General features: G+C 46.8%; 15 non-coding genes across 15 annotated transcripts; all 15 read left to right on the forward strand.

The window, feature by feature from the left end:
* The first annotated feature begins 494 nt into the window (after positions 1-494).
* trnak-cuu (transfer RNA lysine (anticodon CUU)) lies at positions 495-567 on the forward strand. Its single transcript has one exon. It is a non-coding gene; the product is annotated as a tRNA-Lys (tRNA).
* A 146-nt stretch (positions 568-713) lies between these two features.
* Positions 714-787, forward strand: trnan-guu (transfer RNA asparagine (anticodon GUU)). The gene has a single exon. It is a non-coding gene; the product is annotated as a tRNA-Asn (tRNA).
* Positions 788-3,105: 2,318 nt separating this feature from the next.
* On the forward strand, positions 3,106-3,179 carry trnan-guu (transfer RNA asparagine (anticodon GUU)). Its single transcript has one exon. It is a non-coding gene; the product is annotated as a tRNA-Asn (tRNA).
* Positions 3,180-3,964: 785 nt separating this feature from the next.
* Positions 3,965-4,038, forward strand: trnan-guu (transfer RNA asparagine (anticodon GUU)). The gene has a single exon. It is a non-coding gene; the product is annotated as a tRNA-Asn (tRNA).
* Positions 4,039-5,089: 1,051 nt separating this feature from the next.
* trnak-cuu (transfer RNA lysine (anticodon CUU)) lies at positions 5,090-5,162 on the forward strand. The gene has a single exon. It is a non-coding gene; the product is annotated as a tRNA-Lys (tRNA).
* Positions 5,163-5,308: 146 nt separating this feature from the next.
* trnan-guu (transfer RNA asparagine (anticodon GUU)) lies at positions 5,309-5,382 on the forward strand. The gene has a single exon. It is a non-coding gene; the product is annotated as a tRNA-Asn (tRNA).
* A 1,889-nt stretch (positions 5,383-7,271) lies between these two features.
* On the forward strand, positions 7,272-7,344 carry trnak-cuu (transfer RNA lysine (anticodon CUU)). Its single transcript has one exon. It is a non-coding gene; the product is annotated as a tRNA-Lys (tRNA).
* A 146-nt stretch (positions 7,345-7,490) lies between these two features.
* On the forward strand, positions 7,491-7,564 carry trnan-guu (transfer RNA asparagine (anticodon GUU)). The gene has a single exon. It is a non-coding gene; the product is annotated as a tRNA-Asn (tRNA).
* A 1,994-nt stretch (positions 7,565-9,558) lies between these two features.
* trnak-cuu (transfer RNA lysine (anticodon CUU)) lies at positions 9,559-9,631 on the forward strand. The gene has a single exon. It is a non-coding gene; the product is annotated as a tRNA-Lys (tRNA).
* Positions 9,632-11,120: 1,489 nt separating this feature from the next.
* On the forward strand, positions 11,121-11,194 carry trnan-guu (transfer RNA asparagine (anticodon GUU)). Its single transcript has one exon. It is a non-coding gene; the product is annotated as a tRNA-Asn (tRNA).
* Positions 11,195-15,207: 4,013 nt separating this feature from the next.
* Positions 15,208-15,280, forward strand: trnak-cuu (transfer RNA lysine (anticodon CUU)). Its single transcript has one exon. It is a non-coding gene; the product is annotated as a tRNA-Lys (tRNA).
* A 1,166-nt stretch (positions 15,281-16,446) lies between these two features.
* Positions 16,447-16,519, forward strand: trnak-cuu (transfer RNA lysine (anticodon CUU)). The gene has a single exon. It is a non-coding gene; the product is annotated as a tRNA-Lys (tRNA).
* A 146-nt stretch (positions 16,520-16,665) lies between these two features.
* trnan-guu (transfer RNA asparagine (anticodon GUU)) lies at positions 16,666-16,739 on the forward strand. Its single transcript has one exon. It is a non-coding gene; the product is annotated as a tRNA-Asn (tRNA).
* Positions 16,740-17,791: 1,052 nt separating this feature from the next.
* trnak-cuu (transfer RNA lysine (anticodon CUU)) lies at positions 17,792-17,864 on the forward strand. The gene has a single exon. It is a non-coding gene; the product is annotated as a tRNA-Lys (tRNA).
* Positions 17,865-18,011: 147 nt separating this feature from the next.
* On the forward strand, positions 18,012-18,085 carry trnan-guu (transfer RNA asparagine (anticodon GUU)). Its single transcript has one exon. It is a non-coding gene; the product is annotated as a tRNA-Asn (tRNA).
* Positions 18,086-18,106: the final 21 nt, after the last annotated feature.

The following is an 18,106-nucleotide window of genomic DNA, read 5'->3' on the forward strand; positions in this document are numbered from 1 at the left end:
TGTTTTCCATTGAGGTCCTGTTCAAAACTCCTTTCAAATCACCATCGAGCATCTGTGGTGTGTGGATGGAATGATCATGTTTTGTTCCAAGTGGTAGAGGAGGACTGTGTTCCATTGAGGTCCTGTTCAAAACTCATTTTAAATCCCCATCGAGCATCTGTGGTGTGTGGATGGAATGATCATGTTTTGTTCCAAGTGTGGAGGAGGACTGTGTTCCAAAGAGGTCCTGTTCAAAATTCCTTTTAAATCACCATCGAGGCCTCCTCGATGCCCTACTGTGTTCCAGTGAGGTCCTGTTCAAAACTCCTTTCAAATCACCACCTTTCAAATACCCATTTCCAACTTTCGACTGTGATCGAATGGGGGTTTTGGTCATAAAAGGAGGCCACCAGTAACTTGTAACCTATCAGGCTCTCAGACATGAGGCCAATCGATTCGCAAAATATGAGGCTCCGTTAAAATCTGCGACCAGCCCGAAGCAAAGCCTTGCACCCGCCCGGCTAGCTCAGTCGGTAGAGCATGAGACTCTTAATCTCAGGGTCGTGGGTTCGAGCCCCACGTTGGGCGTATCTATTAGCTATCTCTCTTCCCAACCGGTGGTCTCGGTTTTCAGCGCGCTGTACACATTACGCTAGTGGAAAACTAGTTTGTCTTTGCCGGAAACGTCCAATTGTGCTTTTTTATAACCTGACCCAGTGGCTGACTTGCCGCTGGTCTGTGTGGCGCAATTGGTTAGCGCGTTCGGCTGTTAACCGAAAGGATGGTGGTTCGAGCCCACCCAGGGACGCTGGATGTTTTGTTCCAAGGGGTGGAGGAGGCCTGTGTTCCAAAGAGGTCCTGTTCAAAACTCCTTTCAAATCACCATCGAGCATCTGTGGTGTGTGGATATAATGGTGATGTTTTGTTCCAAGTGGAGGAGGAGGCCTGTGTTCCAAAGAGGTCCTGTTCAAAACTCCTTTCAAATCACCATCGAGCATCTGTGGTGTGAGGATATAATGGTAATGTTTTGTTCCAAGTGGAGGAGGAGGCCTGTGTTCCAAAGAGGTCCTGTTCAAAACTCCTTTCAAATCACCATCGAGCATCTGTGGTGTGTGGATATAATGGTGATGTTTTGTTCCAAGTGGAGGAGGAGGCCTGTGTTCCAAAGAAGTCCTGTTCAAAACTCCTTTCAAATCACCATCGAGCATCTGTGGTGTGAGGATTTAATGGTGATGTTTTTTTCCAAGTGGAGGAGGAGGCCTGTGTTCCAAGAGGTCCTGTTCAAAACTCCTTTCAAATCACCATCGAGCATCTGTTGTGTGAGGATATAATGGTGATGTTTTGTTCCAAGTGGAGGAGGAGGCCTGTGTTCCATTGAGGTCCTGTTCAAAACTCCTTTCAAATCATCATCGAGCATCTGTGGTGTGTGGATGGAATGATCATGTTTTGTTCCAAGTGGTAGAGGAGGACTGTGTTCCATTCAGGTCCTGTTCAAAACTCCTTTTAAATCCCCATCGAACATCTGTGGTGTGTGGATGGAATGATCATGTTTTGTTCCAAGTGTGGAGGAGGCCTGTGTTCCAAAGAGGTCCTGTTCAAAATTCCTTTTAAATCACCATCGAGCATCTGTGGTGTGTGGATGGAATGATCATGTTTTGTTCCAAATGGTAGAGGAGACTGTGTTCCAAAGAGGTCCTGTTCAAAACTCCTTTCAAATCACCATCGAGCATCTGTGGTGTGTGGATATAATGGTGATGTTTTGTTCCAAGTGGAGGAGGAGGCCTGTGTTCCAAAGAGGTCCTGTTCAAAACTCCTTTCAAATCACCATCGAGCATCTGTGGTGTGAGGATACAATGGTGATGTTTTGTTCCAAGTGGAGGAGGAGGCCTGTGTTCCATTGAGGTCCTTTTCAAAACTCCTTTCAAATCACCATCGAGCATCTGTGGTGTGTGGATGGAATGATCATGTTTTGTTCCAAGTGGTATAGGAGGACTGTGTTCCATTCAGGTCCTGTTCAAAACTCCTTTCAAATCACCATCGAGCATCTGTGGTGTGTGGATATAATGGTGATGTTTTGTTGCAAGTGGAGGAGGAGGCCTGTGTTCCAAAGAGGTCCTGTTCAAAACTCCTTTCAAATCACCATCGAGCATCTGTGGTGTGAGGATATAAAGGTGATGTTTTGTTCCAAGTGGAGGAGGAGGCCTGTGTTCCAAAGAGGTCCTGTTCAAAACTCCTTTCAAATCACCATCGAGCATCTGTGGTGTGTGGATATAATGGTGATGTTTTGTTCCAAGTGGAGGAGGAGGCCTGTGTTCCAAAGAGGTCCTGTTCAAAACTCCTTTCAAATCACCATCGAGCATCTGTGGTGTGAGGATATAATGGTGATGTTTTGTTCCAAGTGGAGGAGGAGGCCTGTGTTCCATTGAGGTCCTGTTCAAAACTCCTTTCAAATCACCATTGAGAATCTGTGGTGTGTGGATGGAATGATCATGTTTTGTTCCAAGTGGTAGAGGAGGACTGTGTTCCATTGAGGTCCTGTTTAAAACTCCTTTTAAATCCCCATCGAGCATCTGTGGTGTGTGGATGGAATGATCATGTTTTGTTCCAAGTGTGGAGGAGGCCTGTGTTCCAAAGAGGTCCTGTTCAAAATTCCTTTTAAATCACCATCGAGGCCTCCTCGATGCCCTACTGTGTTCCAGTGAGGTCCTGTTCAAAACTCCTTTCAAATCACCACCTTTCAAATACCCATTTCCAACTTTTGACTGTGATCGAATGGGGGTTTTGGTCATAAAAGGAGGCCACCAGTAACTTGTAACCTATCAAGCTCTCAGACATGAGGCCAATCGATTCGCAAAATATGAGGCTCCATTAAAATCTGCGACCAGCCCGAAGCAAAGCCCTGCACCCGCCCGGCTAGCTCAGTCGGTAGAGCATGAGACACTTAATCTCAGGGTCGTGGGTTCGAGCCCCACGTTGGGCGTATCTATTAGCTATCTCTCTTCCCAACAGGTGGTCTCGGTTTTCAGCGCGCTGTACACATTACGCTAGTGGAAAACTAGTTTGTCTTTGCCGGAAACGTCCAATTGTGCTTTTTTATAACGTGACCCAGTGGCTGACTTGCCGCCGGTCTCTGTGGCGCAATTGGTTAGCGCGTTCGGCTGTTAACCGAAAGGATGGTGGTTCGAGCCCACCCAGGGACGATGGATGTTTTGTTCCAAGGGCTGGAGGAGGCCTGTGTTCCAAAGAGGTCCTGTTCAAAACTCCTTTCAAATCACCATCGAGCATCTGTGGTGTGTGGATATAATGGTGATGTTTTGTTCCAAGTGGAGGAGGAGGCCTGTGTTCCAAAGAGGTCCTGTTCAAAACTCCTTTCAAATCACCATCGAGCATCTGTGGTGTGAGGATATAATGGTAATGTTTTGTTCCAAGTGGAGGAGGAGGCCTGTGTTCCAAAGAGGTCCTGTTCAAAACTCCTTTCAAATCACCATCGAGCATCTGTGGTGTGTGGATATAATGGTGATGTTTTGTTCCAAGTGGTAGAGGAGGACTGTGTTCCAGTGAGGTCCTGTTCAAAACTCCTTTCAAATCACCACCTTTCAAATACCCATTTCCAACTTTTGACTGTGATCGAATGGGGGTTTTGGTCATAAAAGGAGGCCACCAGTAACTTGTAACCTATCAAGCTCTCAGACATGAGGCCAATCGATTCGCAAAATATGAGGCTCCATTAAAATCTGCGACCAGCCCGAAGCAAAGCCCTGCACCCGCCCGGCTAGCTCAGTCGGTAGAGCATGAGACACTTAATCTCAGGGTCGTGGGTTCGAGCCCCACGTTGGGCGTATCTATTAGCTATCTCTCTTCCCAACAGGTGGTCTCGGTTTTCAGCGCGCTGTACACATTACGCTAGTGGAAAACTAGTTTGTCTTTGCCGGAAACGTCCAATTGTGCTTTTTTATAACGTGACCCAGTGGCTGACTTGCCGCCGGTCTCTGTGGCGCAATTGGTTAGCGCGTTCGGCTGTTAACCGAAAGGATGGTGGTTCGAGCCCACCCAGGGACGATGGATGTTTTGTTCCAAGGGCTGGAGGAGGCCTGTGTTCCAAAGAGGTCCTGTTCAAAACTCCTTTCAAATCACCATCGAGCATCTGTGGTGTGTGGATATAATGGTGATGTTTTGTTCCAAGTGGAGGAGGAGGCCTGTGTTCCAAAGAGGTCCTGTTCAAAACTCCTTTCAAATCACCATCGAGCATCTGTGGTGTGAGGATATAATGGTAATGTTTTGTTCCAAGTGGAGGAGGAGGCCTGTGTTCCAAAGAGGTCCTGTTCAAAACTCCTTTCAAATCACCATCGAGCATCTGTGGTGTGTGGATATAATGGTGATGTTTTGTTCCAAGTGGAGGAGGAGGCCTGTGTTCCAAAGAGGTCCTGTTCAAACTCCTTTCAAATCACCATCGAGCATCTGTGGTGTGAGGATATAATGGTGATGTTTTGTTCCAAGTGGAGGAGGAGGCCTGTGTTCCATTGAGGTCTTGTTCAAAACTCCTTTCAAATCACCATCGAGCATCTGTGGTGTGTGGATGGAATGATCATGTTTTGTTCCAAGTGGTAGAGGAGGACTGTGTTCCATGGAGGTCCTGTTCAAAACTCCTTTTAAATCCCCATCGAGCATCTGTGGTGTGCGGATATAATGGTGATGTTTTGTTCCAAGTGGAGGAGGAGGCCTGTGTTCCAAAGAGGTCCTGTTTAAAACTCCTTTCAAATCCCCATCGAGCATCTGTGGTGTGTGGATGGAATGATCATGTTTTGTTCCAAGTGTGGAGGAGGCCTGTGTTCCAAAGAGGTCCTGTTCAAAATTCCTTTTAAATCACCATCGAGGCCTCCTCGATGCCCTACTGTGTTCCAGTGAGGTCCTGTTCAAAACTCCTTTCAAATCACCACCTTTCAAATACCCATTTCCAACTTTCGACTGTGATCGAATGGGGGTTTTGGTCATAAAAGAAGGCCACCAGTAACTTGTAACCTATCAGGCTCTCAGACATGAGGCCAATCGATTCGCAAAATATGAGGCTCCGTTAAAATCTGCAACCAGCCCGAAGCAAAGCCTTGCACCCGCCCGGCTAGCTCAGTCGGTAGAGCATGAGACTCTTAATCTCAGGGTCGTGGGTTCGAGCCCCACGTTGGGCATATCTATTAGCTATCTCTCTTCCCAACAGGTGCTCTTGGTTTTCAGCGCGCTGTACACATTACGCTAGTGGAAAACTAGTTTGTCTTTGCCGGACACGTCCAATTGTGCTTTTTTATAACCTGACCCAGTGGCTGACTTGCCGCCGGTCTCTGTGGCGCAATTGGTTAGCGCGTTCGGCTGTTAACCGAAAGGATGGTGGTTCGAGCCCACCCAGGGACGATGGATCTTTTGTTCCAAGGGGTGGAGGAGGCCTGTGTTCCATTGAGGTCCTGTTCAAAACTCCTTTCAAATCACCATCGAGCATCTGTGGTGTGTGGATGGAATGGTCATGTTTTGTTCCAAGTGGAGGAGGAGGCCTGTGTTCCAAAGAGGTCCTGTTCAAAACTCCTTTCAAATCACCATCGAGCATCTGTGGTGTGAGGATATAATGGTAATGTTTTGTTCCAAGTGGAGGAGGAGGCCTGTGTTCCAAAGAGGTCCTGTTCAAAACTCCTTTCAAATCACTATCGAGCATCTGTGGTGTGTGGATATAATGGTGATGTTTTGTTCCAAGTGGAGGAGGAGGCCTGTGTTCCAAAGAAGTCCTGTTCAAAACTCCTTTCAAATCACCATCGAGCATCTGTGGTGTGAGGATTTAATGGTGATGTTTTGTTCCAAGTGGAGGAGGAGGCCTGTGTTCCAAGAGGTCCTGTTCAAAACTCCTTTCAAATCACCATCGAGCATCTGTTGTGTGAGGATATAATGGTGATGTTTTGTTCCAAGTGGAGGAGGAGGCCTGTGTTCCATTGAGGTCCTGTTCAAAACTCCTTTCAAATCATCATCGAGCATCTGTGGTGTGTGGATGGAATGATCATGTTTTGTTCCAAGTGGTAGAGGAGGACTGTGTTCCATTCAGGTCCTGTTCAAAACTCCTTTTAAATCCCCATCGAACATCTGTGGTGTGTGGATGGAATGATCATGTTTTGTTCCAAGTGTGGAGGAGGCCTGTGTTCCAAAGAGGTCCTGTTCAAAATTCCTTTTAAATCACCATCGAGCATCTGTGGTGTGTGGATGGAATGATCATGTTTTGTTCCAAATGGTAGAGGAGACTGTGTTCCAAAGAGGTCCTGTTCAAAACTCCTTTCAAATCACCATCGAGCATCTGTGGTGTGTGGATATAATGGTGATGTTTTGTTCCAAGTGGAGGAGGAGGCCTGTGTTCCAAAGAGGTCCTGTTCAAAACTCCTTTCAAATCACCATCGAGCATCTGTGGTGTGTGGATGGAATGATCATGTTTTGTTCCAAGTGGTATAGGAGGACTGTGTTCCATTCAGGTCCTGTTCAAAACTCCTTTCAAATCACCATCGAGCATCTGTGGTGTGTGGATATAATGGTGATGTTTTGTTGCAAGTGGAGGAGGAGGCCTGTGTTCCAAAGAGGTCCTGTTCAAAACTCCTTTCAAATCACCATCGAGCATCTGTGGTGTGAGGATATAAAGGTGATGTTTTGTTCCAAGTGGAGGAGGAGGCCTGTGTTCCAAATAGGTCCTGTTCAAAACTCCTTTCAAATCACCATCGAGCATCTGTGGTGTGTGGATATAATGGTGATGTTTTGTTCCAAGTGGAGGAGGAGGCCTGTGTTCCAAAGAGGTCCTGTTCAAAACTCCTTTCAAATCACCATCGAGCATCTGTGGTGTGAGGATATAATGGTGATGTTTTGTTCCAAGTGGAGGAGGAGGCCTGTGTTCCATTGAGGTCCTGTTCAAAACTCCTTTCAAATCACCATTGAGAATCTGTGGTGTGTGGATGGAATGATCATGTTTTGTTCCAAGTGTGGAGGAGGCCTGTGTTCCAAAGAGGTCCTGTTCAAAATTCCTTTTAAATCACCATCGAGGCCTCCTCGATGCCCTACTGTGTTCCAGTGAGGTCCTGTTCAAAACTCCTTTCAAATCACCACCTTTCAAATACCCATTTCCAACTTTCGACTGTGATCGAATGGGGGTTTTGGTCATAAAAGAAGGCCACCAGTAACTTGTAACCTATCAGGCTCTCAGACATGAGGCCAATCGATTCGCAAAATATGAGGCTCCGTTAAAATCTGCAACCAGCCCGAAGCAAAGCCTTGCACCCGCCCGGCTAGCTCAGTCGGTAGAGCATGAGACTCTTAATCTCAGGGTCGTGGGTTCGAGCCCCACGTTGGGCATATCTATTAGCTATCTCTCTTCCCAACAGGTGCTCTTGGTTTTCAGCGCGCTGTACACATTACGCTAGTGGAAAACTAGTTTGTCTTTGCCGGACACGTCCAATTGTGCTTTTTTATAACCTGACCCAGTGGCTGACTTGCCGCCGGTCTCTGTGGCGCAATTGGTTAGCGCGTTCGGCTGTTAACCGAAAGGATGGTGGTTCGAGCCCACCCAGGGACGATGGATCTTTTGTTCCAAGGGGTGGAGGAGGCCTGTGTTCCATTGAGGTCCTGTTCAAAACTCCTTTCAAATCACCATCGAGCATCTGTGGTGTGTGGATGGAATGATCATGTTTTGTTCCAAGTGGAGGAGGAGGCCTGTGTTCCAAAGAGGTCCTGTTCAAAACTCCTTTCAAATCACCATCGAGCATCTGTGGTGTGAGGATATAATGGTAATGTTTTGTTCCAAGTGGAGGAGGAGGCCTGTGTTCCAAAGAGGTCCTGTTCAAAACTCCTTTCAAATCACTATCGAGCATCTGTGGTGTGTGGATATAATGGTGATGTTTTGTTCCAAGTGGAGGAGGAGGCCTGTGTTCCAAAGAAGTCCTGTTCAAAACTCCTTTCAAATCACCATCGAGCATCTGTGGTGTGAGGATTTAATGGTGATGTTTTGTTCCAAGTGGAGGAGGAGGCCTGTGTTCCAAGAGGTCCTGTTCAAAACTCCTTTCAAATCACCATCGAGCATCTGTTGTGTGAGGATATAATGGTGATGTTTTGTTCCAAGTGGAGGAGGAGGCCTGTGTTCCATTGAGGTCCTGTTCAAAACTCCTTTCAAATCATCATCGAGCATCTGTGGTGTGTGGATGGAATGATCATGTTTTGTTCCAAGTGGTAGAGGAGGACTGTGTTCCATTCAGGTCCTGTTCAAAACTCCTTTTAAATCCCCATCGAACATCTGTGGTGTGTGGATGGAATGATCATGTTTTGTTCCAAGTGTGGAGGAGGCCTGTGTTCCAAAGAGGTCCTGTTCAAAATTCCTTTTAAATCACCATCGAGCATCTGTGGTGTGTGGATGGAATGATCATGTTTTGTTCCAAATGGTAGAGGAGACTGTGTTCCAAAGAGGTCCTGTTCAAAACTCCTTTCAAATCACCATCGAGCATCTGTGGTGTGTGGATATAATGGTGATGTTTTGTTCCAAGTGGAGGAGGAGGCCTGTGTTCCAAAGAGGTCCTGTTCAAAACTCCTTTCAAATCACCATCGAGCATCTGTGGTGTGTGGATGGAATGATCATGTTTTGTTCCAAGTGGTATAGGAGGACTGTGTTCCATTCAGGTCCTGTTCAAAACTCCTTTCAAATCACCATCGAGCATCTGTGGTGTGTGGATATAATGGTGATGTTTTGTTGCAAGTGGAGGAGGAGGCCTGTGTTCCAAAGAGGTCCTGTTCAAAACTCCTTTCAAATCACCATCGAGCATCTGTGGTGTGAGGATATAAAGGTGATGTTTTGTTCCAAGTGGAGGAGGAGGCCTGTGTTCCAAATAGGTCCTGTTCAAAACTCCTTTCAAATCACCATCGAGCATCTGTGGTGTGTGGATATAATGGTGATGTTTTGTTCCAAGTGGAGGAGGAGGCCTGTGTTCCAAAGAGGTCCTGTTCAAAACTCCTTTCAAATCACCATCGAGCATCTGTGGTGTGAGGATATAATGGTGATGTTTTGTTCCAAGTGGAGGAGGAGGCCTGTGTTCCATTGAGGTCCTGTTCAAAACTCCTTTCAAATCACCATTGAGAATCTGTGGTGTGTGGATGGAATGATCATGTTTTGTTCCCAGTGGTAGAGGAGGACTGTGTTCCATTGAGGTCCTGTTCAAAACTCCTTTTAAATCCCCATCGAGCATCTGTGGTGTGTGGATGGAATGATCATGTTTTGTTCCAAGTGTGGAGGAGGCCTGTGTTCCAAAGAGGTCCTGTTCAAAATTCCTTTTAAATCACCATCGAGGCCTCCTCGATGCCCTACTGTGTTCCAGTGAGGTCCTGTTCAAAACTCCTTTCAAATCACCACCTTTCAAATACCCATTTCCAACTTTTGACTGTGATCGAATGGGGGTTTTGGTCATAAAAGGAGGCCACCAGTAACTTGTAACCTATCAAGCTCTCAGACATGAGGCCAATCGATTCGCAAAATATGAGGCTCCATTAAAATCTGCGACCAGCCCGAAGCAAAGCCCTGCACCCGCCCGGCTAGCTCAGTCGGTAGAGCATGAGACTCTTAATCTCAGGGTCGTGGGTTCGAGCCCCACGTTGGGCGTATCTATTAGCTATCTCTCTTCCCAACAGGTGGTCTCGGTTTTCAGCGCGCTGTACACATTACGCTAGTGGAAAACTTGTTTGTCTTTGCCGGAAACGTCCAATTGTGCTTTTTTATAACGTGACCCATTGGCTGACTTGCCGCCGGTCTCTGTGGCGCAATTGGTTAGCGCGTTCGGCTGTTAACCGAAAGGATGGTGGTTCGAGCGCACCCAGGGACGATGGATGTTTTGTTCCAAGGGGTGGAGGAGGCCTGTGTTCCAAAGAGGTCCTGTTCAAAACTCCTTTCAAATCACCATCGAGCATCTGTGGTGTGTGGATATAATGGTGATGTTTTGTTCCAAGTGGAGGAGGAGGCCTGTGTTCCAAAGAGGTCCTGTTCAAAACTCCTTTCAAATCACCATCGAGCATCTGTGGTGTGAGGATATAATGGTAATGTTTTGTTCCAAGTGGAGGAGGAGGCCTGTGTTCCAAAGAGGTCCTGTTCAAAACTCCTTTCAAATCACCATCGAGCATCTGTGGTGTGTGGATATAATGGTGATGTTTTGTTCCAAGTGGAGGAGGAGGCCTGTGTTCCAAAGAGGTCCTGTTCAAACTCCTTTCAAATCAGCATCGAGCATCTGTGGTGTGAGGATATAATGGTGATGTTTTGTTCCAAGTGGAGGAGGAGGCCTGTGTTCCATTGAGGTCCTGTTCAAAACTCCTTTCAAATCACCATCGAGCATCTGTGGTGTGTGGATGGAATGATCATGTTTTGTTCCAAGTGGTAGAGGAGGACTGTGTTCCATTGAGGTCCTGTTCAAAACTCCTTTTAAATCCCCATCGAGCATCTGTGGTGTGCGGATATAATGGTGATGTTTTGTTCCAAGTGGAGGAGGAGGCCTGTGTTCCAAAGAGGTCCTGTTTAAAACTCCTTTCAAATCCCCATCGAGCATCTGTGGTGTGTGGATGGAATGATCATGTTTTGTTCCAAGTGTGGAGGAGGCCTGTGTTCCAAAGAGGTCCTGTTCAAAATTCCTTTTAAATCACCATCGAGGCCTCCTCGATGCCCTACTGTGTTCCAGTGAGGTCCTGTTCAAAACTCCTTTCAAATCACCACCTTTCAAATACCCATTTCCAACTTTTGACTGTGATCGAATGGGGGTTTTGGTCATAAAAGGAGGCCACCAGTAACTTGTAACCTATCAGGCTCTCAGACATGAGGCCAATCGATTCGCAAAATATGAGGCTCCGTTAAAATCTGCAACCAGCCCGAAGCAAAGCCTTGCACCCGCCCGGCTAGCTCAGTCGGTAGAGCATGAGACTCTTAATCTCAGGGTCGTGGGTTCGAGCCCACGTTGGGCGTATCTATTAGCTATCTCTCTTCCCAACAGGTGCTCTCGGTTTTCAGCGCGCTGTACACATTACGCTAGTGGAAAACTAGTTTGTCTTTGCCGGAAACGTCCAATTGTGCTTTTTTATAACCTGACCCAGTGGCTGACTTGCCGCCGGTCTCTGTGGCGCAATTGGTTAGCGCGTTCGGCTGTTAACCGAAAGGATGGTGGTTCGAGCCCACCCAGGGACGATGGATCTTTTGTTCCAAGGGGTGGAGGAGGCCTGTGTTCCAAAGAGGTCCTGTTCAAAACTCCTTTCAAATCACCATCGAGCATCTGTGGTGTGTGGATATAATGGTGATGTTTTGTTCCAAGTGGAGGAGGAGGCCTGTGTTCCAAAGAGGTCCTGTTCAAAACTCCTTTCAAATCACCATCGAGCATCTGTGGTGTGTGGATATAATGGTGATGTTTTGTTCCAAGTGGAGGAGGAGGCCTGTGTTCCAAAGAGGTCCTGATCAAAACTCCTTTCAAATCACCATCGAGCATCTGTGGTGTGAGGATATAATGGTGATGTTTTGTTCCAAGTGGAGGAGGAGGCCTGTGTTCCAAAGAGGTCCTGTTCAAAACTCTTTTCAAATCACCATCGAGCATCTGTGGTGTGTGGATATTATGGTGATGCTTTGTTCCAAGTGGAGGAGGAGGCCTGTGTTCCAAAGAGGTCCTGTTCAAAACTCCTTTCAAATCACCATCGAGCATCTGTGGTGTGAGGATATAATGGTGATGTTTTGTTCCAAGGGGTGGAGGAGGCCTGTGTTCCAAAGAGGTCCTGTTCAAAACTCCTTTCAAATCACCATCGAGCATCTGTGGTGTGAGGATATAATGGTGATGTTTTGTTCCAAGTGGAGGAGGAGGCCTGTTTTCCATTGAGGTCCTGTTCAAAACTCCTTTCAAATCACCATCGAGCATCTGTGGTGTGTGGATGGAATGATCATGTTTTGTTCCAAGTGGAGGAGGAGGCCTGTGTTCCAAATAGGTCCTGTTCAAAACTCCTTTCAAATCACCATCGAGCATCTGTGGTGTGTGGATATAATGGTGATGTTTTGTTCCAAGTGGAGGAGGAGGCCTGTGTTCCAAAGAAGTCCTGTTCAAAACTCCTTTCAAATCACCATCGAGCATCTGTGGTGTGAGGATTTAATGGTGATGTTTTTTTCCAAGTGGAGGAGGAGGCCTGTGTTCCAAGAGGTCCTGTTCAAAACTCCTTTCAAATCACCATCGAGCATCTGTTGTGTGAGGATATAATGGTGATGTTTTGTTCCAAGTGGAGGAGGAGGCCTGTGTTCCATTGAGGTCCTGTTCAAAACTCCTTTCAAATCATCATCGAGCATCTGTGGTGTGTGGATGGAATGATCATGTTTTGTTCCAAGTGGTAGAGGAGGACTGTGTTCCATTCAGGTCCTGTTCAAAACTCCTTTTAAATCCCCATCGAACATCTGTGGTGTGTGGATGGAATGATCATGTTTTGTTCCAAGTGTGGAGGAGGCCTGTGTTCCAAAGAGGTCCTGTTCAAAATTCCTTTTAAATCACCATCGAGCATCTGTGGTGTGTGGATGGAATGATCATGTTTTGTTCCAAATGGTAGAGGAGACTGTGTTCCAAAGAGGTCCTGTTCAAAACTCCTTTCAAATCACCATCGAGCATCTGTGGTGTGTGGATATAATGGTGATGTTTTGTTCCAAGTGGAGGAGGAGGCCTGTGTTCCAAAGAGGTCCTGTTCAAAACTCCTTTCAAATCACCATCGAGCATCTGTGGTGTGAGGATACAATGGTGATGTTTTGTTCCAAGTGGAGGAGGAGGCCTGTGTTCCATTGAGGTCCTTTTCAAAACTCCTTTCAAATCACCATCGAGCATCTGTGGTGTGTGGATGGAATGATCATGTTTTGTTCCAAGTGGTATAGGAGGACTGTGTTCCATTCAGGTCCTGTTCAAAACTCCTTTCAAATCACCATCGAGCATCTGTGGTGTGTGGATATAATGGTGATGTTTTGTTGCAAGTGGAGGAGGAGGCCTGTGTTCCAAAGAGGTCCTGTTCAAAACTCCTTTCAAATCACCATCGAGCATCTGTGGTGTGAGGATATAAAGGTGATGTTTTGTTCCAAGTGGAGGAGGAGGCCTGTGTTCCAAAGAGGTCCTGTTCAAAACTCCTTTCAAATCACCATCGAGCATCTGTGGTGTGAGGATATAATGGTGATGTTTTGTTCCAAGTGGAGGAGGAGGCCTGTGTTCCATTGAGGTCCTGTTCAAAACTCCTTTCAAATCACCATTGAGAATCTGTGGTGTGTGGATGTAATGATCATGTTTTGTTCCAAGTGGTAGAGGAGGACTGTGTTCCATTGAGGTCCTGTTTAAAACTCCTTTTAAATCCCCATCGAGCATCTGTGGTGTGTGGATGGAATGATCATGTTTTGTTCCAAGTGTGGAGGAGGCCTGTGTTCCAAAGAGGTCCTGTTCAAAATTCCTTTTAAATCACCATCGAGCATCTGTGGTGTGTGGATGGAATGATCATGTTTTGTTCCAAATGGTAGAGGAGACTGTGTTCCAAAGAGGTCCTGTTCAAAACTCCTTTCAAATCACCCTCGAGCATCTGTGGTGTGAGGATATAATGGTGATGTCCTCCATCCCTTGTTTTGTTCCAAGGGGTGGAGGAGGCCTGTGTTCCAAAGAGGTCCTGTTCAAAACTCCTTTCAAATCACCATCGAGCATCTGTGGTGTGTGGATATAATGGTGATGTTTTGTTCCAAGTGGAGAAGGAGGCCTGTGTTCCAAAGAGGTCCTGTTCAAAACTCCTTTCAAATCACCATCGAGCATCTGTGGTGTGAGGATATAATGGTGATGTTTTGTTCCAAGTGGAGGAGGAGGCCTGTGTTCCAAAGAGGTCCTGTTCAAAACTCCTTTCAAATCACCATCGAGCATCTGTGGTGTGTGGATATAATGGTGATGTTTTGTTCCAAGTGGAGGAGGAGGCCTGTGTTCCAAAGAGGTCCTGTTCAAAACTCCTTTCAAATCACCATCGAGCATCTGTGGTGTGAGGATATAATGGTGATGTTTTGTTCCAAGTGGTAGAGGAGGACTGTGTTCCATTGAGGTCCTGTTCAAAACTCCTTTTAAATCCCCATCGAGCATCTGTGGTGTGTGGATGGAATGATCATGTTTTGTTCCAAGTGTGGAGGAGGCCTGTGTTCCAAAGAGGTCCTGTTCAAAATTCCTTTTAAATCACCATCGAGCATCTGTGGTGTGTGGATGGAATGATCATGTTTTGTTCCAAATGGTAGAGGAGACTGTGTTCCAAAGAGGTCCTGTTCAAAACTCCTTTCAAATCACCCTCGAGCATCTGTGGTGTGAGGATATAATGGTGATGTCCTCCATCCCTTGTTTTGTTCCAAGGGGTGGAGGAGGCCTGTGTTCCAAAGAGGTCCTGTTCAAAACTCCTTTCAAATCACCATCGAGCATCTGTGGTGTGTGGATATAATGGTGATGTTTTGTTCCAAGTGGAGAAGGAGGCCTGTGTTCCAAAGAGGTCCTGTTCAAAACTCCTTTCAAATCACCATCGAGCATCTGTGGTGTGAGGATATAATGGTGATGTTTTGTTCCAAGTGGAGGAGGAGGCCTGTGTTCCAAAGAGGTCCTGTTCAAAACTCCTTTCAAATCACCATCGAGCATCTGTGGTGTGTGGATATAATGGTGATGTTTTGTTCCAAGTGGAGGAGGAGGCCTGTGTTCCAAAGAGGTCCTGTTCAAAACTCCTTTCAAATCACCATCGAGCATCTGTGGTGTGAGGATATAATGGTGATGTTTTGTTCCAAGTGGTAGAGGAGGACTGTGTTCCATTGAGGTCCTGTTCAAAACTCCTTTTAAATCCCCATCGAGCATCTGTGGTGTGTGGATGGAATGATCATGTTTTGTTCCAAGTGTGGAGGAGGCCTGTGTTCCAAAGAGGTCCTGTTCAAAATTCCTTTTAAATCACCATCGAGGCCTCCTCGATGCCCTACTGTGTTCCAGTGAGGTCCTGTTCAAAACTCCTTTCAAATCACCACCTTTCAAATACCCATTTCCAACTTTCGACTGTGATCGAATGGGGGTTTTGGTCATAAAAGAAGGCCACCAGTAACTTGTAACCTATCAAGCTCTCAGACATGAGGCCAATCGATTCGCAAAATATGAGGCTCCATTAAAATCTGCGACCAGCCCGAAGCAAAGCCCTGCACCCGCCCGGCTAGCTCAGTCGGTAGAGCATGAGACTCTTAATCTCAGGGTCGTGGGTTCGAGCCCCACGTTGGGCGTATCTATTAGCTATCTCTCTTCCCAACAGGTGGTCTCGGTTTTCAGCGCGCTGTACACATTACGCTAGTGGAAAACTTGTTTGTCTTTGCCGGAAACGTCCAATTGTGCTTTTTTATAACGTGACCCATTGGCTGACTTGCCGCCGGTCTCTGTGGCGCAATTGGTTAGCGCGTTCGGCTGTTAACCGAAAGGATGGTGGTTCGAGCGCACCCAGGGACGATGGATGTTTTGTTCCAAGGGGTGGAGGAGGCCTGTGTTCCAAAGAGGTCCTGTTCAAAACTCCTTTCAAATCACCATCGAGCATCTGTGGTGTGTGGATATAATGGTGATGTTTTGTTCCAAGTGGAGGAGGAGGCCTGTGTTCCAAAGAGGTCCTGTTCAAAACTCCTTTCAAATCACCATCGAGCATCTGTGGTGTGAGGATATAATGGTAATGTTTTGTTCCAAGTGGAGGAGGAGGCCTGTGTTCCAAAGAGGTCCTGTTCAAAACTCCTTTCAAATCACCATCGAGCATCTGTGGTGTGTGGATATAATGGTGATGTTTTGTTCCAAGTGGAGGAGGAGGCCTGTGTTCCAAAGAGGTCCTGTTCAAACTCCTTTCAAATCACCATCGAGCATCTGTGGTGTGAGGATATAATGGTGATGTTTTGTTCCAAGTGGAGGAGGAGGCCTGTGTTCCATTGAGGTCCTGTTCAAAACTCCTTTCAAATCACCATCGAGCATCTGTGGTGTGTGGATGGAATGATCATGTTTTGTTCCAAGTGGTAGAGGAGGACTGTGTTCCATTGAGGTCCTGTTCAAAACTCCTTTTAAATCCCCATCGAGCATCTGTGGTGTGTGGATGGAATGATCATGTTTTGTTCCAAGTGTGGAGGAGGCCTGTGTTCCAAAGAGGTCCTGATCAAAATTCCTTTTAAATCACCATCGAGGCCTCCTCGATGCCCTACTGTGTTCCAGTGAGGTCCTGTTCAAAACTCCTTTCAAATCACCACCTTTCAAATACCCATTTCCAACTTTCGACTGTGATCGAATGGGGGTTTTGGTCATAAAAGAAGGCCACCAGTAACTTGTAACCTATCAGGCTCTCAGACATGAGGCCAATCGATTCGCAAAATATGAGGCTCCGTTAAAATCTGCAACCAGCCCGAAGCAAAGCCTTGCACCCGCCCGGCTAGCTCAGTCGGTAGAGCATGAGACTCTTAATCTCAGGGTCGTGGGTTCGAGCCCCACGTTGGGCGTATCTATTAGCTATCTCTCTTCCCAACAGGTGCTCTCGGTTTTCAGCGCGCTGTACACATTACGCTAGTGGAAAACTAGTTTGTCTTTGCCGGAAACGTCCAATTGTGCTTTTTTATAACCTGACCCAGTGGCTGACTTGCCGCCGGTCTCTGTGGCGCAATTGGTTAGCGCGTTCGGCTGTTAACCGAAAGGATGGTGGTTCGAGCCCACCCAGGGACGATGGATCTTTTGTTCCAAGGGGTGGAGGAGGCCTGTGTTCCAAAGAGGTCCTGTTCAAAACTCCTTTCAAATCACCATCGAGCATCTGTGGTGTGTGGATATAATGGTGATGTTTTGTTCCAAGTGGAGGAGGAGGCCTGTGTTCCAAAGAGGTCCTGTTCAAAACTCCTTTCAAATCACCATCGAGCATCTGTGGTGTGTGGATATAATGGTGATGTTTTGTTCCAAGTGGAGGAGGAGGCCTGTGTTCCAAAGAGGTCCTGTTCAAAACTCCTTTCAAATCACCATCGAGCATCTGTGGTGTGAGGATATAATGGTGATGTTTTGTTCCAAGTGGAGGAGGAGGCCTGTGTTCCAAACAGGTCCTGTTCAAAACTCCTTTCAAATCACCATCGAGCATCTGTGGTGTGTGGATATAATGGTGATGTTTTGTTCCAAGTGGAGGAGGAGGCCTGTGTTCCAAAGAGGTCCTGTTCAAAACTCCTTTCAAATCACCATCGAGCATCTGTGGTGTGAGGATATAATGGTGATGTTTTGTTCCAAGTGGAGGAGGAGGCCTGTGTTCCATTGAGGTCCTGTTCAAAACTCCTTTCAAATCACCATTGAGAATCTGTGGTGTGTGGATGGAATGATCATGTTTTGTTCCAAGTGGTAGAGGAGGACTGTGTTCCATTGAGGTCCTGTTCAAAACTCCTTTTAAATCCCCATCGAGCATCTGTGGTGTGTGGATGGAATGATCATGTTTTGTTCCAAGTGTGGAGGAGGCCTGTGTTCCAAAGAGGTCCTGTTCAAAATTCCTTTTAAATCACCATCGAGGCCTCCTCGATGCCCTACTGTGTTCCAGTGAGGTCCTGTTCAAAACTCCTTTCAAATCACCACCTTTCAAATACCCATTTCCAACTTTTGACTGTGATCGAATGGGGGTTTTGGTCATAAAAGGAGGCCACCAGTAACTTGTAACCTATCAAGCTCTCAGACATGAGGCCAATCGATTCGCAAAATATGAGGCTCCATTAAAATCTGCGACCAGCCCGAAGCAAAGCCCTGCACCCGCCCGGCTAGCTCAGTCGGTAGAGCATGAGACTCTTAATCTCAGGGTCGTGGGTTCGAGCCCCACGTTGGGCGTATCTACTAGCTATCTCTCTTCCCAACAGGTGGTCTCGGTTTTCAGCGCGCTGTACACATTACGCTAGTGGAAAAACTTGTTTGTCTTTGCCGGAAACGTCCAATTGTGCTTTTTTATAACGTGACCCAGTGGCTGACTTGCCGCCGGTCTCTGTGGCGCAATTGGTTAGCGCGTTCGGCTGTTAACCGAAAGGATGGTGGTTCGAGCCCACCCAGGGACGATGGATGTTTTGTTCCAAGGG

The sequence above is a fragment of the Rhinichthys klamathensis genome, unplaced genomic scaffold, assembly GCF_029890125.1.
Source record: "Rhinichthys klamathensis goyatoka isolate OS25496 unplaced genomic scaffold, OSU_Roscu_1.1 h1tg000001l_1, whole genome shotgun sequence".
Classification (NCBI taxonomy): Eukaryota; Metazoa; Chordata; class Actinopteri; order Cypriniformes; family Leuciscidae; genus Rhinichthys; species Rhinichthys klamathensis.